General features: G+C 43.3%; 1 protein-coding gene across 1 annotated transcript in view; it reads right to left on the reverse strand.

The window, feature by feature from the left end:
- LOC129708650 (neuron navigator 1-like) overlaps positions 1-22,943 on the reverse strand; it is a 512,158-nt gene extending 489,215 nt beyond the window's left edge. Inside the window, exons 1-2 of the mRNA XM_055654539.1 lie at positions 22,719-22,943; positions 4,590-4,696 (exon numbers count right to left, since the gene is read on the reverse strand). The gene's annotated coding sequence lies outside the window, so the exon portion shown is untranslated. The remainder of the gene's footprint in view (positions 1-4,589; positions 4,697-22,718) is intronic.
- Positions 22,944-23,659: the final 716 nt, after the last annotated feature.

Here is a 23,659-nt window from a genome sequence, read left to right on the forward strand (position 1 = left end):
TGTAGAGTTGCTGACTATGGGTGCTTGTCTGTACGGAGTTTGTACGTTCTCCCCATGACCTGCATGGCCTTTCTCTGTGATCTCCAGTTCCCTCACACACTCCAAAGATGTACAAGTTTGTAGGCTAAGTGGCTTTGGTATAATTGTAAATTGTTCCTAGTGTGTGTAGGATAGCGCTAGTGTGCATGGATCTCTGGTCAGCATGGACTTGGTGGGCCAAAGGGCCCGTTTCTGCGCTGTATCACTAAACTAAACTACAAAATCTAAATTGTACTCTACTGATCTATGTTCTATGGTCTATGTTCATGGATCAACTTCCTGACCAAAAGTGAGTTGTAACCAATTTGGCCGATGTAGTTCAAATAGATGTCTCTTATACATCACTCGCATTGTATCCAATTCGTATTATTAAAACAGAACTGCGCCAATGTTGGATAAACTATCTTTGTTCCCTGGGGAAATCAAATCCAAAGATGACAGGTCTGAACATTTGAGCCTGACAGTTCAGGTAAAATTGAGAAACATCCATGCACCAAGCTCTAGAAATAGCAACTAAGTGAAATGAACTGTCATTCTTACATCTGAGATTATTATGCTTTATGAACCAAAGAGTACCAAAGAATGAAACAAAAGTACCAAAAAGATAGTCCTGTTTTTTCACCTCAAACAAACACAACAGAAATGGCAGCAAGAGGAAAATGACAAAAAAATAACAGCTCGCTGCTTTAACAAATTAAATTACTCATTTAAAACGTATAAAAGAAAGGACACAAAGTGCTGGAGAAAATCAATAGTATCTCTGGAGAACATGGATAGGTGATGTTTCAAGTCGAGACCCTTCTTCATCTGCAGAAGGGTCCCAACTCCAAAATATATCTGAAGAAAGGTCCCGACCGGAAAAGTCATTATCCACTTCCCCAGTGATGCTGCCTGATCCACTGAGTTACTCCAGCATTTTGTGATTTTTTTTTGTGTAAACCACCATCTGCAGTTCCATATTTCTACTATTCCTATTAAGGAAAGACTGGACGATAGAGCCTGCAATTTCACCTTGTGGTCAGATGATATGCAGAAAAATACTTAAATCCTCTTGCACATGTTCAGATTTCAGGTGAATCATCTCAGAGCTTGAAACCCTGACCAGCTGCAAACATGGATAATTGGATGTGTACATGCCATTCATCCGCCACAGAGATGAAGGAGGAAAACAAGAAATGGGAAAGAGTCCTCAAATAATCAAAATATCTGCGCTACTGACTCTGCTGCACGAGAGCAAATGCAAATGAGCACAGTTTCTCCGGGGAACTATAATCACAAATAATAACAATGTTTGAAGTGGGGTAACACTGTGGGGACACTGTTCATGTGCTGCAATGCAAGCCTTTGAATCCCAAGATACAATCTGAAGCAGTTGTTTAAGCTATTAAATCTAGGGAGTGCCTCAATTCAAAGTTTTAAATGACCAAGTAGACCTTGAAAATGAATGGTTGTTTCTTTGAAAGGTTTAACAACTTAATGTTTGAGGATTTACACCTGAATTTCTTGCTTGCAGCAGGAACATAATTAATATTAATTATTACAATTTTTCTTTAATCAGGGGGCTCTGGCTCTTTGAGTCAGCAACTCTACCGCTGCACCAGTGTGCTGCTCTGATTGTTGACATTTTAGAAAATCTTCTGAAATTCCAATGAGTTTATGCACATTGGAAAAACAAAGTCACAAAAGGCTGTAGAGGCCAAGAGTGAATGGAGCAATTAAGATGGAGAGAAAGACCCTTGATTAGTAAGGGTGTTAGGGCAACAACTGGGGAGAAGACCACCCCCAGTCAGGATTGAACCAGGGTCTCTGGCTCTTTGAGTCAGCAACTCTACCGCTGCACCAGTGTGCTGCTCTGATCGTTGACATTTTAGAAAATCTTCTGAAATTCCAATGAGTTTATGCACATTGGAAAAACAAAGTCACAAAAGGCTGTAGAGGCCAAGTCAATGGATATTATTAAGATGGAAATTGACAGATTCTTGATTAGTAAGGGCGTTAGGGGAATTGGGGAGAAGGCAGGAGAATGGGGTTAAGAGGGAAAGATAGATCAGCCATGAAAGAGTAGCCTAATTCTGCATGTATAACTTATTTATGAAAGTCAAGACAGAAGTGAACTAGGTCTGAAGAAAGGTTTTGGCCCGAAACGTTGCCTATTTCCTTCGCTTCATAGATGCTGCTGCACCCGCTGAGCTTCTCCAGCATTTTTGTGTACCAGTGAACAAGTTATGTTCCTGTACAGACTTGCCTTCAAGGGCTTAAAATTGGTTAACACAATGGTAGCTAATTTATCCAAAGCAAAACTCCGAAAACATTGATACAATAATTTCCACTTGGGGTCTGACTTGGGGGAAAAAGTAGACAAGAGGGTGCACTGCTGCTGCTCTCTGGTACGAACTAACTCTGAGACACTTCAAACAAATCAGAGCAGTTGAGAAATCCCCCACAGAGTTAAAATGTTCCACAAAAAGCCAGGAGTAAACGGAGGTCACATTATTCTTGATGCACAGCTTTTACACTCCAGAGATATTGTGCAAGCAACTTAAGTACATGTGGTAAATGTTACATTGGGGAATGGTATAGAGGCAACAAAGAAAGGCATTTTCACTTGGAAACAACAAAACTTAGAAACAAGATGCTGGTTTATATTAAAGATAGACACAAAGTGCTGGTGTAACTCAGCATTTCTGGAGGAAGAGGATAGGTGGTAAGTTTCAGGTCGGGACCCTTCGTCAGAAGCTAAAGAGTCTAAAGAAGGGTCCTGACCCAAAACGTCATCTATTCTTTTCATCGAGGGTTTTAAGATGGGTCCCAAACTGAAACATATAAGATTATTAAGGGTTTGGACACTCTAAAGGCAGGAAACATGTTCCCGATGTAGGGGGAGTCCAGAACCAGGGGCCACAGTTTAAGAACAAGGGGCAAGCCATTTCGAACGGCGATGAGGAAATCCTTTTTCACCCAGTGAGTTGTAAATCTGTGGAATCTCTGCCTCAGAAGCCAGTGGAAACCAATTCTCTGGATGCTTTCAAGAGAGAGTTAAATTGAGCTCTTAAAGTCAGGGGATATGGGGAGAAGGCAGGAACGGGGTGCTGATTGTGGATGATCAGCCATAATCACAGTGAATGGCGGTGCTGGCTCGAAGGGCCGAATGGCCTAATCCTGCACCTATTGTCAATTGTTTATTGTTTATCCTTTTCCTCCAGAGATGCTGCCTGGCCCACTGTTACTCCAGAACTGTCTAACTTTCATGTTACGCCTGATTGTGCTTTATAAATAATGTAGAAATATTTGTAGTAAATACTCTACAGGAAGATTGAATTGTAGACATCACAGTGAAATTATTTTATATTTGTGAACACACTTGTTCTACGACAATATGCTGAAAATCCAACACAACTATCTTTCTCACGACACTCATTTCAGATGCAACCCTTCAACTCTGCGGGCAGCACAGTGGTAGAGTTGCTGCCTTGCAGCGCCAGAGACCTAGATTGAACCCTGACTACGTGTTCTGTCTGTATGGGGTTTGTACGTTCTCCATGTGACTGCGTGGGTTTTCTCCAGGTGCTCCAGTTTCCTCCCACATTCTAAAGACGTGCTGGTTTGTAGGTTGTTAATTGGCTTCTGTAAATCGTCCCTAGTGCGGAGGATAGAACTAGTTTGATTGAACGGGTGATGGCTGGTCGCTGTGGACAGTGGGTTGAAGGGCCTGTTTTCACACTGTATCTCTAAACTAAACTAAACTAATGAACCAAAAATATTGACAAAGTGAAATCAAAATGAGTTCCCGGCAGTTAAATTTAACAACCCAAACTTCAAGGTGGTCTTTGGCATCGTGAAACTTGGGTTTGCTATGGGCGCTTGCTAGCACAAAATGACTGCTGGTCCTGGAAACTTTTAAATTGGAATAGTCACCTCCTTAAAGCATTAAATAGAACTCAACACATACCATGCAACATAATCCCCAAATGATGTAAGACATCTCCCTAAGGGGATCTCGAGCTGCTGTATTTCAAATTCAGATCAAGTTTGGCTCCAGAGTTATACACTCCGTCGGTTGTGCACTTAAATAAAAAAAATCAATTGCCGATTCCTTCCTATACAACCATCTGCTTTGATAAAGTCGTAGCTATTTTTCTTAAATGCAACTTCTTCAGTCCTTCGTTATCCTTACAATTCAGTAAAGTGGTGTATTTTTCTTTGTTAGACACAATTCAAGAGACAAGTTTTCGCTTAAAAGAATCCCTTCATGAAGAAAACTACTCAATCAACGAGACTACTTGTCTGCCAAAACTGGACAGCCAATAATTTTAAGTATAGCTTCTTTATGTCGATATTTTCATTACATGGCTGAAATCTTTATCTAAGTTGTGATGGCAGAGTAAAAGAAAATGGCATACACAACTCGACAAATAGGACAGATTTAAAGCAAGCCATTTAAATGAGCTCAAAGTTAATTCGATTTGCAGTTTCATTTACACTCAACTCAAGAATATATTCAATACGAATATGTGCAATTACATAACATAGTTACATTAGAAGGTACTTACGATTGGTGGAAAGCTGGTGCCTAGCAAGTTCCATTTCAATTTATACTCCAATTTCATCGATAAATATTTGCTTCATATTCAGTTCAGAGAAGATACTCCTCATAAGACTGGGGGTGGGGGAAGAAAAATAAATCATGTTCAAAGATGATTAGTCTCACGTTTTTAATCCCAACAACATATTTACGCCACTTAATTTGCATTTTGGCACTAGTCAGCTTCTACACTTCCAGTAAGAAGGCTGCCATGCAGTTTACAATAGAGGTCTTATGGCATTTCAAGAAGACTGATCTCCTCAGTGACCGTGTCTCATTGCATATCAGTGCCGTGCATTTAGGAAGATCTCATTAATTGCTGCAGCAGTTGCAAAGGAAACACCCTCATAGAATTAAGCAACAAAGCTTCTTTCACATAACGTCTGGAGCCACCAACTCAAACTCAGGGAGGGCAACTGTAGCCTGCTTAAATAGCGCAAAAACAGAAGTTGCTCTTTCAATATTCTGGATTCACCATTGATAACCTAATTGAGGCAACAATTTTATTGCCACGGAGCCCAAAGCAGATCTGTGCTTTATGAAAATTTGCTGTCGTTAACATTATCAATAAAATGTCTGGTTTTGACTCTTCCACTTAAGATTGAATTATGAAGTTTTGTAAATCAAAACTGACTTATGCTACGAAACATTGCAGTGAAAAAATATTATAATTTCCGATAACCCCCAAACAGAGTAAATTAAACAAAAACAAACACATTGAGATGAACGTTATCTGGAAACACTTACCTTGAACAAGATTAGCTTCTGACGACCCTCAAATTTAGCTATAAATCTCACATTTAGTAAACAATAGAAATCTATTTTAGAGAGACACATTTTTACTTCAGATCAGCATATTACAGCGGGTTCAACATGCAGCTGGAGCTTACGCACAATGAGGCTGCTGGAAAGCAAAAGGGGCTTGTGCAAGGTCCTCATGACAACAGCAACATCAAACAGCAGAAAAAAAAGACACTGTAATACATTAATAAGCAATGATTGGCCCGAACAAAGACGCACACTTTTGGCAGCTATTCAGTATTTTCCACCAAATTAATTCCCATTTTAAGTCAATGTTCATGTTTCTAATGGGGGGGGGGGGGGGGGGGGGGGGGGGGGGGGGAGTGAAGAGAAATTTATACAACAGTAAAAATGGCCAGAAAACTAAGGGAAATACAGCTGTGCACATCATACAAAACATATTTTAATACAAAGTTATTTCTAAAGGAAATTAACGATGACAAAAGATTGCATATAAATTAATATATTAACTGTATCCAATCTGTCAAACAGAGCTAAATTGCTGCAATTACTCAACCTACACTGTCAGCAGGATAAAATCTGTGCAATTAAACAAAAAATAAACTTGATGTAAAATAAAATGAAAGAGAAAGGAACTGTGTTCTTTACGAGAAGACAAAGGATTAAGGTGAGGGGAGAAAGATTTAATAGGAACCCGACGGGTAACTTTGGGTGGTGGGTGTATGGTACGAGGAGGTAGTTGAGGCAATGTTTAAGAAATATTTAGATAGGGTACATGGATCGGACAGGTCTAGAGGGATAGAAGCCAAATACAGGTATAATACCAGTGTAGATGGGACATGTTGGTCAGTGTGGGCAAGTTGGGCCGAAGGGCCTGTTTCCACACCGTATGAATCGAAAATAGTACATCCATAATATATATTATTTCTCATTAAACGTTAATCAGAGCACTAACTTCAATTTGTTGCTAAAAAATCTTCCATGAAAATTACAATAATTAACAGATGGATTGTGAAGTAAACAACCTGGAATTAAGTTTTAATATAATGTAAAGAGAAAAGTTGCAGAGATAAGAGTTGGACATCTATAGTGAACCAATCTTATTTTTCCTTCAGGTCAACTAAAATAAGTCATTAGTTCTACTCTTGGTAAATGCTATATGATTTTCCACCCTGCACCCTCCTCAATCCCCCCCTTGACACTGCATCCCAAACGGCATAGATGAAAATCAATATCTTTACACCCTTGATAACAGCTCAAGGTAATCAGTGGATCATTAACAAGATACAAATACAACTGTTTCTATGCAGTACAGATACTTAATTACTGCAGGTTAGCTGGTCTCCCACTGATCAAAAAATGTTAATGATCCTAAGTAGGTTGTCATTTAACGACAAGGTCAGTAAAATGATACCCTTACAATGTTCGTAAACTCACATTGCAAACAACAAACATGACTGGTATTCAAATAGCTGTGAAAATATGTTAATGGTTTAAACACAAAAATAAGCCTTTTATCTATTTGGGAGTGGCACAGAGGTGGAGTTGCTGACTTACAGCACCGGAAATCAGAGCTTGAACCTGACTACAGGTGCTGTCGACACGGGATTTGTACATTCTCCATGCGACTTTGTGGGTTTTATCGGGGTGCTCCGGTTTCCTACCACATTCCAAAGACATCTAGGCTTGTAGGTTAATTGTCCTCTGTAAATTGTCCTTAGTGTGTAGGATAGAACTAGTGAACGGGTGATCGCTGGCCAGCACAGACTCGGTGGGCCAAAGGGCCTGGTTCCACGCTATATCTCTAAACTAAACCAAATCTATGTCGAAACTAATTTTTTTCTCATTAATTACGAAACAATTTGCAAAATGTTCGTTTCCAGTTAATTCAGGTCTTCCCATTTTAAATAATGACGATAGTTATTTTTTGATATGGTGTACAGAAACTCTTAGTAATATACCACTGGTATTTCACAAGCAGCCAAAGCCTTGGGCAGCAAGAAGTTACATTTATGTTGCTTAAATCATTTTTTAAAAAGCTCTCATAAAAAATCCAGATGGCCTTTATAAAAATAAAATCTCTTCTGGAGACTCTCAGACTATCTTGAATCGGACTTTACTTTGCACTAAACATTATTCCCTTTATCCTGTATATGTACACTGTGGACGGCTCAATTGTAATCATGTATAGTCTTCCTGCTGACTGGTTAGCACGCAACAAATGAAAGCAGAAGGGTCTCGATCCGAAACGTCGCCTATTCCGTTGCTCCATAGATGCTGCCTCACCCGCTGAGTTTCTCCAGTGTTTTTGTCTACCTACAAATAAAAGCATATCGCTGCGTGTGACAAAAAATTCAACTAAACTAAAAATCTATTTAAGCTACCGAGCTCACATTACACTCTGTGCAGGAGGGAACTACAGATGCTGGTTTATACCGAAGATTGATACAAAATACTGGAGTAACTCAGGCAGCATGTCTGGAGAGAAGGAATGGGTGATATTTCGGGTCAAGACCCTTCTTCAGACCTCAGTTACCCTTGCATTTCTGCTATTATTTTCCGCAATATCAATTTAACAATAATGGATAGAAGAGAGGGTGGTGTGAAAATACACAAACTCTCTTCTTCCCATCATAGTTAAATTGAGATTGTGGAAAATAGTAGCAGAAATAACAGATTTCTATTAAATGACATTTACAAATTACAGATAAGTAACATATTTTACTCACTAAATGTTGCAGCCCAGTTATTGCCCTTCCTGCAGAACTAACACAAAGGAAATCCTTCACCCGACTTATCTGGATGGAATAAGATCTACAGATGGCAATTAGGCCGGAATAGATAATAAAAATAATTAACTTTACCAGATTAATGCTGATGTCAGCTCATTTGCCAAAAGCAAGCCAGCACAGCAGTTGTAAAATGCCATCAGTAAGATATGCAAAAAACTGACTAACCTTAACGTTCAATGCCTCCACAAAGGACTCCAATTACAGATTTGCCTTTTAATAGCTCTGCGCATGAATTTAAGTAATTTTTTTTGCAGCTGCCAAGTACTTCCACAAGATTCAATGTGTTGGGCCGTACGTTGATGACGGAAATATCAATAACCACATTATGGGAGTTGCACAGAGGTGTATTCTCACTGAGGTGACACCACAAAGCATTGGACTATGTGCTGTGGGATGGTCCTGAACATCGACGGCACGGTGCCACAACGGTGGAGTTGCTGCCTTACAGCGCCAGATACCCGAGTTTGATCGTGATTTCAAGTACTGCACAGAATTTGTACGTTCTCCCCGTGACCGCGTGGGTTTCTCTGGGTACTCTCTGTAGATTCATTGGCTTCAGCAAAAGTTATAAATTGTCCCCAGGATAGTGCCACTGTGCAGGGTGACCGCTGGTCGGCACGGACTCGGTGGGTCGAAGTGCCTGTTTCCACGCAGTATCTCCAAGGTCTAAAGTAAAGTCTACCGCTGAAGCCTGTTGTATGAACACACAGGTTCTTAGGTGCAGGAATAGACTGCTATCCCCTGGTAGGTTAATGGTTAAATCTGACTGTGACCTCACCTCCACATTTCCATCTTTTCCCGACTACTTTTCACCTCTTCTGGTAGATTTTAACAAATTAACAGGGTGGTTAACACTGAGTAAGAAACTTGGGGGGGGGGGGGGGGCAAAGTGACAAATGGAATTTAATACAAAGAAGTGAACTATAAAGCACTTGGTGAGAGTAACAAGGGATGGACAGCAAATGGTAGGAATTTAGAAGCAATAAAGAACAAAAGGGACCTTACAGCACGATCCCTAGGGCTTATCCAGTAAGGGAGTATGTCCTGGAGGCACAAGGAGCTACTTATGCTGGAATCTTGAGCAAAACACAAAGTACTGGAGAAACTCAGCAGGCGAGACAGCATCTTTGGAGAGCATTAATAGTTGCAACCATTCTTCAAACTGCCAAGTCCACCCCCCCCCCCCCCCCCCCCCCCCCCCCCACTTCTATTCCCCCTTCTTCCTCCCCCTTCTCTTCCTCCCCCCTCCTTCTTTATCCTCTCCACCCCTCTCCTTCTTCTCCCCTCCAACCCCTTCTCCCCTCCATCTCCTCCTTCTCCCTTCCCCCCCCCCGAAATATTGCCTATCTATTCCACCCACAGATGCAACCTAACCCGTTCAGTTACTCCACACACTTTGTGTTTTGCTCAAGAATTGTGACATGTATATCTTAGTGAGCATCTTCTAAGATACACTTCTTCATTGGCTGAGGCAAAACTAAGTTAACATTAGTACGAACTAACAAGCTATGTTTACTGGTGTTAGCATCATGCACTCTGGTCAGCATGCTACAGGATACCACAAGATGCCATTGGAAACACCACTAGAATGCAGACAACATCGACCAGGACAATACAAAGAGGAAAGCTAGAAACATTGAGCAGATCAGGTAACATCAATAGACATCAATGTGGCACGGTGGCGCAACGGTAGAGTTGCTGCCATACAGCGCCGGAGACCCAGGTTTAATCCTGGCTATGGGTGCTGTCTGTACGGAGTTTGTACATTCTCACCATGACCGAGTCGGTTTTCTCCAGATTCCTTCCACACACCAAAGGTGTACAGGTTTGTAAGTTAATTGGCTTTGGTAAAATTGGAAATTGTCCCTGGTGTATAGGTAGTGTAAATGGAGGGGTTTTGACAATAGACAATAGACAATGGGTGCAGGTGTAGGCCATTTGGCCCTTCGAGCCAGCGCTGCCATTCAACGTGATCATGGCTGATCATCCACTATCAGTACCCCGTTCCTGCCTTCTCCCCATATCTCCTGACTCCACTATTTTTAAGAGCCTTATCTAGCTCTCTCTTGAAAGCATCCCGAGAACCCGCCTCCACCACCCTCTGAGGCAGAGAATTCCACACTCACCACTCTCTGTGAGAAAAAGTGTTTCCTCGTCTCCGTTCTAAATGGCTTACTCCTTATTCTTAAACTGTGGCCCCTGGTTCTGGACTCCTTCAACATCAGGAACTTGTTTCCTGCCTCTAGCGTGTCCAAGCCCTTAACAATCTTATATGTTTCAATGAGATTCCCTCTCATCCTTCTAAACTCCAGAGTGTACAAGCCCAGATGCTCCATTCTCTCAGCACATGTCAGTCCCGCCATCCCGGGAATTAACCGTGTAAACCTACACTGCACTCCCTCAATAGCAAGAATGTCCTTCCTCAAATTAGGGGACCAAAACTACACACAACACTCGAGGTGTGGTCTCACTAGGGCTCTGTACAACTGCAGAAGGACCTCTTTGCCCCTATATTCAATTCCTCTTGTTATAAAGGCCAACATGCTATTCGCTTTCTTCACTGCCTGCTGTACCTGCATGCTTACTTTCATAGACTGATGTACAAGGACCCCCAGATCCCGTTGTACTTCCCCTTTTCCCAACTTGACGCCATTTAGATAGTCTGCGCGGACTCGGTGGGCCTGTTTCCAAGCTGTATCTCTAATCTAAACTAAACTAAGCATTTATGGAGAGAAAAACACATAGCACTTCAGGTCTGAGATTCTTAAGTGGACAGTTTTTGTCTAATGATAGGTTCTGGGTTAGAGTTTAGAGACACAATGTGGAAACAGGCCCTTTGGCCCCGGGTCCACGCCGACCACTAGTTTTATCCCACTTTCACATCCGACGCACGAGAGGAAATTTTACAAACACAAATTAACCTACAAATGTTTGGAATGCGGGTCAGCAAAAAGACAATATATGATTATAATCAAACCAGTCACAGTGTACAGATGAATGATATGGAAATAACATTCAGTGCAAGATAAAGCCAGTAAAGTCCGTTCAAAGATAGTGCAAGGGTCTCCAAGGGACTGCACTCTAGTTGTAGGATGGTTCAGTTGCTTGATAACAGCGGAGAAGAAACTGTCCCTGAATCTGGAGGTGTGCATTTTCACACTTCTATACCTTTTGTCTGACGGGAGAGGGAAGATCATACTCCATCTGTTATATCTCTTCCCCTATTTGTAAATGATCCATATCTCACCGTATCTAGTGACAATCTTCCTCACTTTCCTCAACACTACCTATGTTTGATGCTAACCAACCCATCTACATCTAAAGATAGACATAAAAAGCTAGAGGGATGCGGCGTCTCTGGAGAGAAGGAATGGGTGATGTTTCGGGTCGAGACCTTTCTTTAGACCAGTTAGGGATAAGGGAAATGAGAGATATAGATGATGATGTGGAGAGATAAAGAACAATGAATTAAAAAGATATGCAAAAAAGTAACAATGATATAGGAAACAGACTGTTTGTTAGCTGTTTGTTTGGGTGAAAGCTAGAAGCTGGTGTGACTTTGATGGGGGAGGGATAGAGAGAGAGAGTGAATGCTGGGGTTACTTGAAGTTAGGGAAATCAATATTCATACCTTATATGTATGGATGTGTATATGTATGTGTACATATAAAAATAAAATATATAACAAATAACAGAGGTCTCCGCACTGATCCGTGCTGAACTCCACTGGCCACAGACCTCCAGTCAGAATAATACTCTGTCTTCTGTGGCCAATACAAACTACCAAATCACTATGGAACTCGTGCATCTTAATCTTCTGCATCAGCCTAACGTGAGGGATCTTATTAATTGATTACGTTTTCGACATTAATCCAGATGTATAAAATTAATCAGCAGGTTAGACGGCATGCAGAACAGAGCGAACAATAACAGGTTTGAGGGAACTGAGAGAGAGAGAGAGAGAGAGAGAGAGAGAAACAAAATCACCCAGAGAGTCTGGAATTGACTATCTGAAAGGGTGTTGGAAACAGAAGCCTTGATCAAATTAAAAAGTAACCAGATAAGCATTTGAGGTGCCAAAACCCAAATGATGTAAAGCGAGAACAGGAAGGTGATTAGCAAACATTGACCTTTTTGGCTGACATGCATATAATGGGCCACACAGTACCTTGTCAGCCAGAAGTTGATTTTATGATAGATTGAGATGGTATTGAGCGCAAACAGAGTTTCAACCAACCCTGTAGTCAGTTCATGCAGTAGAGTTGTTGCCCTTATAGTGCCAGAGTCCCGGGTTCGATCCTGACTACGGGTGCTGTTTGTAGTGCGTGTCTACGTGCTACCTGTGACTGTGTGAGTCTTCTCCGGGTACTCTGGTTTCCTCCCACGTTCCAAAGACATCCAGGTTTCTAGATTGACAAAAATGCTGGAGAAACTCCACGAGTGAGGCAGCATCTATGGAGCGAAGGAAATAGGCAACGTTTCGCCTGTTTCCTTCGCTCCATAGATGCTGCCTCAACCACTGAGTTTCTCCAGCATTTTTGTCTACCTTTGATTTTCCAGCATCTGCAGTTCCTTCTTAAACAGGTTTGTAGGTTAATTGGTTTCTGTAAAATTGTCCCTAGTGTCTAGGATAGAAGCAATGTAGGCGTGATCGCTGGTTGACACGGACTAGGTGGGCCAAAGGGCCTGTTTCCACACTGTACAGTATCTCTAAACTAAACAAATTCCAACTGAGAAATCAGACAGTAAAGCACAAAGTCAGTAACTCAGCAGATCAGGCAACATCTCTGGGGAGCATGGATGGGTGATGTTTCGGGTCACGACCCTTCTTCAGACGGATTGTAGTAGAGGGAAGAAAGCTGGAAAAAATAATGGAGGTGGGAAAAAGCCTGGCAAGTGTTTGGTGTATGAAGCCTGGGTCAGAACATGGTCGAAGAGGAGAGCAGCAGGAATCACAGAGGGGGGAACAGTGAGGGAAGGTCTCACAGAACTCCCGTATATGCTCTCTGTAATAAAATAGAAAACTAGTTCCACATTAAGGACTCACAATGCAAATCTGACAAATTTAGGTGAAATAATAATAATAATAATGGATGGGATTTATATATCGCCTTTCTAGATACTCAATACGCTTTACATCGCATTATTCATTCACTCCTCAGTCACACCAAATAGGGGGTTTGATTACTTTTGAAGTCACCCATTTTATAATTTAGGTTTGCGTAGTATTAAATCCTTGCAGACTTTGTTTTGTTCTTTAATTTCTCTGTGAGTTTCCCTTTACTTATATGAATAAATTTTAACTTTCCTTGTCATTACATCCTTAGATCCCCAAGCATTTCTGATAACTATGTGTAGGAAGAGGCTGCTGATGCTGGTTTGCAACTGAAGATTGACACAAAATGCTGGAGTAACTCAGCAGGACAGACAACATCTCTGGCGAGAAGGAATGGGTGACGTCTCAGGTCGAGACCTTTCTTCAGACAATATATCTGAGAAATATATTGCATCTTGCACTAGATCCAAAATTTACTCATCTCATCTACTGTGTCTGGTGTTCCACATCTCGATATGGCCTCCTGTACTTCGATGAGACCTAGTGTAGACTTGGTGACCATTTTGCTGAAAACTTGCACTCGGTCTGTCAAAGCCTGTTGGATCTCCTGATTGGTAACATTTTTTACTCTTCTTCCCATTCCCGCACTGACCCCTCTGTCCTGGGCTTCCTCCATTGCCAAAGTGAGGTCACACACAAACTGATGGAACACCAACTTATATTCCGCTTGGGTATCTTACAATCCAGTGGTATGAACATTGATTTCTTCAATTATAGGGAACTAGATAACCAAATCAACCCCCCCCCCCCCCACCCTTCTGCCCCATCCCGTGTCCCCCCCATCCTTGGACTCACACCAATTTCTCTTCTCCCCTTCCCCTTCCAACTACATTTCTTCCTCCAGCTTCATAATTCGCACTCTTCAATTTTTTTGTCTCTCACCTTATGTCTTTTCATCTCTGGCCATTGTCCAACCATCTGCTTATCCAGAAACACTCCTCGCCCATATCAGCCTATTACTGCTGCCAGGGGGATCATGATAGAAGCCTCCTTGTGGCGATCCACAGAAACGACTTCACGATGCACTCTGTGACACGTCGGGCGACCAATTCTGTCAACACGTTGGACGACGACAGACGCCAACAGCGAGCTATACGTCGTCTAACACACGAGCGAACAAACTCCTGCCAGGATTTGGCCAGTTGCCCCTTTTTACCAGTTTTCTCTCCCTGCCACCCCTCCCCTCAATCAGTCTGAAGAAGGGTCCCGTCGAATCGCCACCCATGTTCTTCAGAGATGCTGCCTAACATCCTGAGTTACTCCTAGACTTTGTGCCTTTTTCTGTAAACCAGCATCTGCAGTTCCTCCTTTCCACATAATTTGTTTAACACCTCAGCAATTTCTTCATTCCTGTTTAGATTTTCTCGCTTCTGTAACAAACCTACATTTTTTTTTTGTGCTGCTCTTATTTTGTGCCGAAGGAGGATCTAATTTTACTAGTTTAATGGGTTTTACAAAGGTCTTACTAGTTTTCAGGGTGGGTGAATCGATGACCAAAGGACATAAGTTTAAGGTGAAGGGGAAAGATTCTAAAGGAATCAGAGGGGTAACTTTTTCACACAAAGTGTGGTGGATATATGGAATAAGCTGCCAGAGGAGGCAGGGATTATCCCATCATTTAAGAAACAATTAGACAGGTACATAGATAAGACAGGTTTGGAGGGATATGGACCAAATATGCGGGCAGCACAAGAGTGGGGGCCAAGAACATTGTGTTCCAGGATCTAGAGTGGGATTTAGATTCATGGAGTAAGAGATGAATCAACTGAGATCCATCTGATGTGGAAATTAACGATCAAGGTTATTCCTGTCAATATACGAAGATAGATTAGGGATCGATGGCTAAAGAAGAAAAAGTTAAATAGCATGGAGGTAATGTAAAATCATTGATTGCAAAGTGTATGACAGAAAGATAGTTTGCATTTCCATCTGCAGGCATTCGTCAAACTCAGGGCAGCTAATCAATCTTTATATTTTTTCTCATTTTCATGTGGATGCTAAGCATCTGTTAACATCCGAGTCAGGTTTGCAAGCTGGGGGATTCTGTGCAGGCGGTGATAGACAGTGGGTGAAGGAACAGGGGGAGAAGAAATCCCTGCAGAATTGGCCTGAAAGTCAAACTCCCAAAATTTCAGAAAATTGCAAATGCTGGTTTAAAAAAAAAAACACAAAGTGCTGGAGTAACTCAGACCTTCAGGCAGAAATTCTGGAAAAAATGAATATGGAATGTTTTGGTGTTTAAGAAGGAACTGCAGATGCTGGAAAATCGAAGGTACACAAAAATGCTGGAGAAACTCAGCGGGTGCAGCAGCTTCTATGGAGCGAAGGAAATAGGCAACGTTTCGGGCCGAAACCCTTCTTCAGACTGATAGGAGGAGGAGCCTGAGGGCTGAGGGAGAGCTAGGAAGGGGAGGAGACTGCATGGGCTAACAAAATTGTGAGAATTCAATGTTCATGCCACCAGGATGCAGACTCCCCAAGCGGAATATGAGGTGCTGTTCCTCCAATTTCCGGTGTTGCTCACTCCTGGCCGTGGAGGAGGCCCAGGACAGAGAGGTCGGATACGGAATGGGAGGGGGAGTTGAAGTGCTGAGCCACCGGGAGGTCAATGTTTTGGGTCAGGACCCTTCTTCAGACTGAGTGTAATAAGGGGCTGGAAAGCTGAAGGAGAGGTGGGGGCGGGACAAAGCCAGGCAAGTGATAGGTCGATACACGTGAGTGGGTTTTATTTGGCAGATGATTGGACAAAGGCCAAAGGTGAAAAGGCGTAAGCTTGTGAGACAATGGGATACAGGGAGAAAAGGCATGGTGTGAAGCCCGAGGAAGGGATATAGATGGAAGGGGGACAGGGGGAAGGCAGAGGCAGTGTTGTGGGAGAAATGGATGGGCTTCCAAGTGGAGCACAGGGAAGGGAGGGGGAAAGGGGTGGGGGGTTGGCTGTTGGTCAGTTACCTAAAATTGGCAAATTTAATGTTCGTACTCTTATGTTTTGAGCCACCCAAGTGGAATATGAGATGCTGTTCCTCCAGTTTGTGTGTGGCCTCACTTTGGCAATGGAGGAGACCCAGGACAGAAAAGTTGGTATGGAAACGTGAAGAGGAGTTAAAATGGTTCGGAACCAGGTGAACAAGCAGACCTTGATGGACCGAGTCAAGCAGCATCTCTGGAGAACAAGGATGTGTGACATTTCGGATCCGAACCCTTCTTCAGGCCCAGACTCTACTAAACACATGTATTTGACAAATAGGGCTTACGTTTAAAGCTTTTTTTTAACCAATGTGATAAATTTAAATATGTTTTCAAAGTATTTATAAGAGTTACATTTACATTAATGCATCTTATCTCTCGACTGCAACGAGGAATTTCACAAGAGCACTAAGTATTCCCTCATATATGGCAAGATTCCATGGCTGATGACTTTGACTAAGAACTAAGAAGCTTCTTACACATATTACATGATTATTCTTAATGTGATCGTCCTTGGTCACTTAAAATAGAACAGCTTACGAGAAGGCATTTTCGGAAGCATTAAACGGATTTGAGGAATTGTATCATTTTACTTCCTGACACTAGTCTTATCAATTACCTTCATCTAGTAGCTCATGTAGTCCCCATTAAAGCTCAATAATACTTTTTTCCCACTTAAACAATTCATCTGATTGCATTACAAATCATAAATCCCAACTCAAGCTCTCAAATGTTTTGCCCCTTGGTTTAGAAAAATCGAGGTTAAAATGAGTTCCCCAGCTGATGTGGGCCAGGGACAAGAAGTGATGAGACAGTCAAGAGCTAAAGTGTTCATCGACAGATGTCCTGGCCTCATCTGCCAACCTAAGAAGAGCACAAAATGAGTTCACAGGGATTGAGGGGGCAGCAGTGTCATTAATCATTTGCAGGACAAGTTGATGTTACCAGCTGGCAGGTTAGTCATGGGGTTAGTCAAGTTTTTCTACGGGTGCAGCTGGAGGTACAGAATGCAAAGCCACAAGTTTCCTCATGGAGCCCTGAACTTTCGTAATGCATTCACTTAGTGAGAAGCCTCTCCAGGCACCAAGTTTAAATTTCAACCACAATCTCACAGGTGGTCACAAAGGCTTTCCGCACATTGGCCTTCACCAGTCAGAGTATTGAGTGTAGGAGTTGGAAGATGGACATAAAATGCTGGAATAACTCACCGGGACGGGCAACATCTCTGGAGAGAAGGAATAGGTGATGTTTCGGGTCGAGACCCTTCTTCAGGCATGAAACGGCACCCATTCCTTCTCTCCGGAGATGCTGCCCGTCTCGCTGAGTTATTCCAGCTTTTTGTGTCTATCTTCGGTTTAAACCAGCATCTGCAGTTCCTCCCTACACATAGAAGTTGGAAGGTCATGCTGCAGTTTTACAAGATATTGGTGAGGCCACCTTTGAGAGTATTGTGTTCAGTTTTAGCCATAGGAAATATGTTGTCAAGCTGGAAAGGATGCAGAAAAGATTTACCGGGATTTTGCCAGGATCAGAGGGCCTGAGCTATTGGGAGAAGTTGAACAGGCTCGGAGTGTAGAAAGTCGAGTGATAAACTTATAGTCATATATAAGATGTTGATTCTATCTTCATATATTGACAGGATGTTTAGAGGGATAAGGGCCAAATGCAGGCATGTGTAAATAGAGCATGTTGGTCGGCGTGGGCAAGTTGGGCCAAAGGGCCTGTTTCTGTGATATATGACAATGACTCGTTAACATAATTGCACCACCATTTGTAAACTCCTGTTCATACGCAGCCACCAAACCACAATAACAATGGTGATAAGGAGAGATGAAATGGTAAAGCCAAATGCACCATCGTAATGATATATATACCTTAACCTTGGTGAGAAGACTAAATAAAGTTTAAACCATAATCAACGTTCATTATTTAAATTCAAGCACTGCTTCTGGATCCAAATTAGTTGTGTGCGCATTTAATCCCGGAAAACTAATTAATCTTGTTCCTTCTCGAATCTTTTAAATAATTAAGGAATTCTTGTACTCTCCGGAACTTCACTTTCATGGTTTTAAAAGAACTTAGAGTTCTCCAGAATTGGCATCTTCAGACCTGGAAAGAAATTTCCATTCCCCAGCAATCCATGAGTTATGTGGAAATCTGAAGAAGGGTCTCAACGTCACCTATTCCTTTTCTCCAGAGATGCTGCCTGACCCGCTGAGTTACTCTGGCATTTTGTATTTACCTTTGGTTTAAACCAGCATCTGCAGTTCCATCCAACACACGAGTTATGAGGATTGCTTAAAGATAAATATCATGTTTGGCTGTAGACCATTGTCAAGTTAAGGAGAAAAATACTGGCAGGTCTTTTAAGGAGACAGAAGAAACTGCAGGTGCTGGTTTACAATAAAAGACACAAAGTGCTGGAGTAATTCAGCAGGGTCAGGCGGCATCTCTGGAGAACACGGACAGGTGATGTTTTGGGTTCTTCCTATTTTAAACAGCTGGCAGTGAGGAAACCACATACTCTATTAGCAAAGTGCTTACAACTGGCTGGATTCCAACTTAAATAATTTCATAAGTTTTACCTCATTTCTTAGTGTACAAATGTTATAAAATAGATATTTTAACAATTAACTGTACTTCTTTCTCACACAAGTTCCCCTGAACAAGGACGTAGAAGAACAAATTATTTCCCTGGTTTATGCAGGTCAGACAGCATCTCTGGAGAGAAGTAATAGGTGATGATTCAAGTCGAGACACTTCCCTCAGTCGGAGGAAAAGTCTTGATCCGAAATGTCACCTATTCCCTTTCTCCAGAGATGCTGTCAGACAATAGACAATAGACGCAGGAGTAGGTCATTCGGCCCTTCGAGCCAGCACTGCCATATCATGTGATCATGGCTGATCATCCACAACCAGCTGAGTTACTCCAGTTTTCTGTGTCTATCACTGTTTTATGCATCAGGTTCAGTCGGAGAGCATGCAAATCCATCCTGATTTCTTAAAATACTTTCCTTTCCTTCATTGTGGAAAAGTATCAAAGTTTATACAGAGAATCCTGCCAACTCCAATCAAAATAAGGAGAAAAATCTACAGGCCAAGGAGACGACTTTTGTGTTGACTTCTCTTGCACTGCAGAATAGAATGAAACTAGAAGGCCCTATTGGCCTTGCAGTTGCCCGAGAGAATATATCAAACTGACCATTTATTAAGCATTCAAGTCTCAAGAAGGGTCCCGACCTGAAATGCCACCTAACCATGTTCTCCAGAGATGCTGCCTGACCCATTGAGTTATTCCAGCACTTTCTGTCCTGTGGTGAATTTTAAGGAAATGAACTAGTTCTGGCTGGTTATTTTGCATTGTCATAGAGCCATACAATATGCAAGCAGGCCCTTCAGCCCAACTGGTCCATGCTGACCAAGATGCCCCATCTAAAGTTAGTCTCATTTGCCTCTTTCAATGGTTCAATGGTGTTTTCATTGTTACGTGTGAATCATGACAGAAGCCTGCTCGTGGCAATCCCCGGAAGCAACGACACGATGCGTCGGGCGGCCAATTCTGTCAACATGTTGGACGACGACAGAAGCCAACGGTGAGCTATACGTCGTCTGACACACGAGTGAACGACTGAACATGTGCGAAGTGCAAACGCACCGTGAAATTATTTTCTTATAAACAGTCCAGTAGCGCATTGCCATACCCAAGCATATTTCGATCAGCAAGTGTGCTGAAATAGTCCACTGAGCCCGCATGGAAGAGGCACCATGTTTCAGCGCCATTTTCAAAGAACAGTTCGTGTTCTGGTTGTTATGCGAGTTACCCGTTCCAGGCAAGCCCCGGACTTGGGCCTCCAACTGTGGACTGCCTTGGACACCTGGAGCAACATGTGAACCATCGTCCCTTTTGGCCCATATCCCTCAAAACCTTTGCTATCCATGTACCTGTCCAAGTGTTGTTTAAATGCAGGTTAAAATACACGCCTCAATTACCTCCACTGGTAGCTCATTCCATTCGGGTTCCTGTTAAATTTTGTCACTCACTTTAAACCCATGTCCTCTGGTTCGTGATTCACCTACTCTGGTAAAAAAAATTAACCTCTCTTCATTTGCCCTATCTATTCCACCTTTGACTTTAGAAAACCTCTATAAGATCACCCCTCAGCTTCCTGCGCTCCAATCTATAACAGTCCTTGCCTGCCCAAACTTTCCCCACCGAGCTCAGACCTACATGTCCTGGCAACAGCCTCGTAAATCTTCTCTTGCACTCTAAACTGTGCACTTGTTGAAAATAAAATCAACGCTATTGACAGCTGCTTTCATTTCAGATTCGTTAAAATTCTTTCCCCCTTTCTTGCCCTGCCCCTTCCTCCCATCACCGCCAAGGCCTTTAGTTCACGGCATAAAATTCCATAGAGATCCCCAAACAAACAACAATCGTGTAGTGACTAGTGCCAGTCACTGTTCTTGATACGAAAGACAAGATAAGGCACTGAACACTGAGCTGTAGTGTAATCAAGTCCAATTCTGTCCACACCCTTCGCTGGAAAAGTAGTTGAGCCAAACATGTCATCTGTTCAGAATTAAAACAAAGCACCTGAACTGAAATCAGATAATCAGCACATACCAAGCATCACGCACTCATCCGTATAATTCTGCTGTCTCTCACCGAACAACTAAATTTGGTATTTAAGAAGGAACTGCAGGTGCTGGACAATCGAAGGTAGACAAAAGTGCTGGAGAAACTCAGCAGGTGCAGCAGCATCTATGGAGCGAAGGAAATAGGCAACGTTTCGGACCCTATTTCCTTCGCTCCATAGATGCTGCTGCACCCGCTGAGTTTCTCCAGCACTTTTGTCTAAATTAATTTGGTGGCTGCTTTTGAACTGAAACAAACAAAAAAAAAGCCACAGTAACTTCAGTTGTAATCCTCTTGCAAAACCACTTTCATTTAATCATTGAAAACGATTTAAAAAACGAGAGGCATTTCCACCTACTGTTTTGGAGCCACAACATGGAAACAGGCCCTTTGGCCCATCGAGCCTAGGCTGACCATCGAGTATCCGTTCACACCAGTTCTATGTTATTCCACTTTTTCCATTCATTCTCCACATATCGGGGGCAACTTTCTTTTGTGAAAGAGGCCAATTAGCCTACACACCCGCACGTCTCTGGCATGTGGGAGGAAATACACATGGTCACAGGGAGAAAGTGCAAACTCCACAGGGATTGCACCCGAGGTCAGGATTGAGCCTAGGTCTCCAGCGCTGTGAGGCAGCAGCTCTCACAGCTGAGCCACTGTGCTGCCCATATCTATTACAATATATATCTATTGTGTACTGACATCGCTATCATGGATTGCAGCAATATTGCAGCATACACAACTTAGCAATGAGATTCAATAATGACACATGCAGAAGATATATATTTTAAATCACAACCACAGCCTCCTAATGGCACAACCACATCCCAACCAGTTATCCATCAAGAGTGAAAGCAGTTTGAAACGTAATGTCTTTCATCATTTTGATTATTTCCCAAAAATGGCTGCACAAAATACAATCACACTATCTTTCCTCCATATCCTCAATTATAATAACAAACAGATGAAACAAAGTTAATATCTACAGTTGAAAGTAAATAAATCTTGCAGTATCTGTACACATATTTCATAAAGGGGATTACATTTAAAATTAGCTGCAATAATAAACAATATCAAACTAGAATAGAATGGACATCTGCTAATTAAATCTAATTTATAGTTGGGAGTCCAGAATGTGCAGTTCCATGCTCTGTGATTGGGATCAAAGATTTTACTTTAAGCTCAAAGTAATAGAATGACATTTGTCTTTGTGCTGTCTTTATATGTGACTGTGCTTCAGTGTTTCTTGGAGGGAAATGCCAAAATAACCCACTTGGGGTTGTCATCGTTCATGCTACAAGCCAATACAGAGATCATCAACAAAGATGGTGATCGATGGCATGTTAAATGATCAGAAAGAGATAACAACGCTGATGTTCGACACACAAATGCTGGAGTAACTCAGCGGGACAGGCAGCACTAGTATGTGTGAGCAGCATCTCTGGAGAGAAAGGAATGGGTGACATTCATCAGTCTGGGGGGGGACGAGAGATATAGACGGTGATGTGGAGAGATATACAACAAATGCTGGTGAATGGGTTTGCAAACGTGTAACACGACTGCAACTGCAACTGAGTTGAGAGCAGGTTCAGCAGTGGAACAGACGACTGTAGGGGAAGGCAGCCTTTAAAGTTCCCTATGAGGAGCAACTGCATCAGCTAATTGTATCATTCTTGCCTGTGTGTTGACTGACCCTCCGTGTCTCCCATTGCCAGGGCTCTGTTTACGCGCAGCCCTTCATGCGAGTTGTTCCCATTGTGTGTTGCACACAAGCAGCGCACTTATTGTATTGCGGCGCACTTCCCTTTCTTCTTGTGTTACCTTTTAAATTAAAACAGTGCAGCCACAACGTTCCTGACGGAGCCCTGGTATCGTGTCGTTGTCGTTGTCGTTGTGTTAGTGGTGGTGAGACACACCTCACTGCAATCCGCCTCGGGCACAGTCATCTCTCGCTTTTTTTTCTTTAAAGGACGTAGAGCAGCTCCACGCACGCATTTGGAAGCAGCAGTCGGATACTCGGCGCTACAAAGCATTTACCTTGCACTAGCAGCTCAGATCCGCCTTCCCACAGCTTGTACCGCCCACGTCCTCTCCTTCTCTCCCCCTCCTTCTCTCCCCCCCTCCTCTCCCCCCCCCCCCCCCCCCCTCCTCCCCCCCCCCCCCCCCCTCTCCCCCCCTCTCCCCCTCCCCCCCCCCCCCCCCCTCTTCCTCCTCCCCCCCTCTCCCCCCCCCCCCCCCCCCCCCCCTTTCCCCCCTCCCTCCCCCCCCCCTCCCCCTCCTCCCCCCCCCCCCCTCTCCCCTCCCCCCCCCCCCCCCCTCCCCCCCCCCCTCCCCCCCCCCCTCTCTCCCCCCCCCCCCCCCCCCTCCCCCTCTCCCCCTCCCCCTCCCCTCTCTCCCCCCCCCCCTCCCCTCTCCTCTCCCCCCCCCCTCTCCCCCCCCTCTCCTCCTCCCCTCTCTCTCTTGCCCTCTCCTCTTCACTCTTCTCTCCTCTCCACTCTCCGCTCCCCTCCCCTCTTCTCTCCCTCTCTCTCCTCCCTCCCCTCTCTCTCCCCCCCCCTCTCTCCTCCCTCCCTACCTCCCTCTTCTCTCTTCTCCCCTCCCCTTTTCCTCTCCTCTCCCCCTCTGTCTCCCCCCCCCTCTTCTCTTTTCCCCCTCTTTTTCTCCCCCCTCCTCTCCTCCCCCCCCCCTTCTCCCCCCCCCCTTTCTCCCCCCCCCCTCTCTCTCCCCCCCCCTCTCCCCCCCCCTCCCCCTCTCTCCCCCCC

This window comes from Leucoraja erinacea, chromosome 24 (genome assembly GCF_028641065.1).
Source record: "Leucoraja erinacea ecotype New England chromosome 24, Leri_hhj_1, whole genome shotgun sequence".
Taxonomy (NCBI): Eukaryota; Metazoa; Chordata; class Chondrichthyes; order Rajiformes; family Rajidae; genus Leucoraja; species Leucoraja erinaceus.